The sequence below is a fragment of the Capsicum annuum genome, chromosome 3 (assembly GCF_002878395.1).
Source record: "Capsicum annuum cultivar UCD-10X-F1 chromosome 3, UCD10Xv1.1, whole genome shotgun sequence".
Classification (NCBI taxonomy): Eukaryota; Viridiplantae; Streptophyta; class Magnoliopsida; order Solanales; family Solanaceae; genus Capsicum; species Capsicum annuum.
This window is the reverse complement of record NC_061113.1, coordinates 131,749,135-131,750,432: the sequence shown is the minus strand read 5'-3', so window position 1 is coordinate 131,750,432 and position 1,298 is coordinate 131,749,135.

Genomic DNA, 1,298 nt, shown 5'->3' with positions numbered 1-1,298 from the left:
ATATATACGTACCATTCAATATATACGTACTACTTTAAATAAAATGTACTATAATATATATATGCTACAATATACACACACACACTATATATAGTTATACACTAATTTATAAAACATATACACATGTATACATTAAATATATACGTCTATAGAAGATATATACACATATATACATACCATTCAATATATACGTTCTACTTTAAATAAAATATACTACAATATATATATATATATATATATATATATATATATATATACTACAATATATACACACACTATACATATAGTTATACACTAATTTATTAAACATATACACTTGTATACGTTAAATATATTCGTCAATAGAAGATATATACGCATATATACGTACCATTCAATATATACGTACTACTTTAAATAAAATATACTACAATATACACACTATATATATAGTTATACACTAATTTATAAAACATATACACGTGTATACGTTAAATATATACGCCTATAGAAGATATATACACATATATACGTACCATTCAATATATACTTACTATTTTAAATAAAAAATACTACAATATATATATACTACAATATACACACACACACACTATATATAGTTATAAACTAATTTATAAAACATATACATATGTATACGTTAAATATATACTATTTTAGAAAATATATACACATATATACACTATTTTAAAAAAAAACATATTCTACTTAATATAATAAATTAATAATAGTATAATACTTAATAGTAAATTAATAATAGATTAAAACTAAGTTTTTTATTTAAATTAGAAATTCAATTTAAATCATTAAATGGAAAAATTACAAAGTAAGGACTAAGGAATGAATGAATGTTGAATTTTATTTATTGCAAAATGATCCAAAATTTATAATTTACATGAATGAAAAATCTACAAATTTTGCATCATTTTCTCTAACTCATTCATGTTAATATTAACTGAAACTTGCATATGATAGTCAAAGTCAACACGGGAAAAACCATGCATTGGACTTGGTTCTGCTGAGTTCTCCCGTGAAGTCATAATTTCTTTAAGTCTCTGCTCGTCGTTCGGCTCCGCTTCTATTCCTTGATTTCTTCGTTCGGCTCTAATCCAATCTCTAAGGCAAACGAGAACATTCATTGCATTGCTTCCCAATGAATGTCGGTTGTCTCCAAGTTGCTGTCGTCCTTGACTAAAAACTCTCTCCGATGCAACGGTTGACATTGGAACATTCAAGATATCTCTAGCTAATCTTGAAAGCACAGGATATTATGTTTCATTACTCCTCCACCAATCCAACAT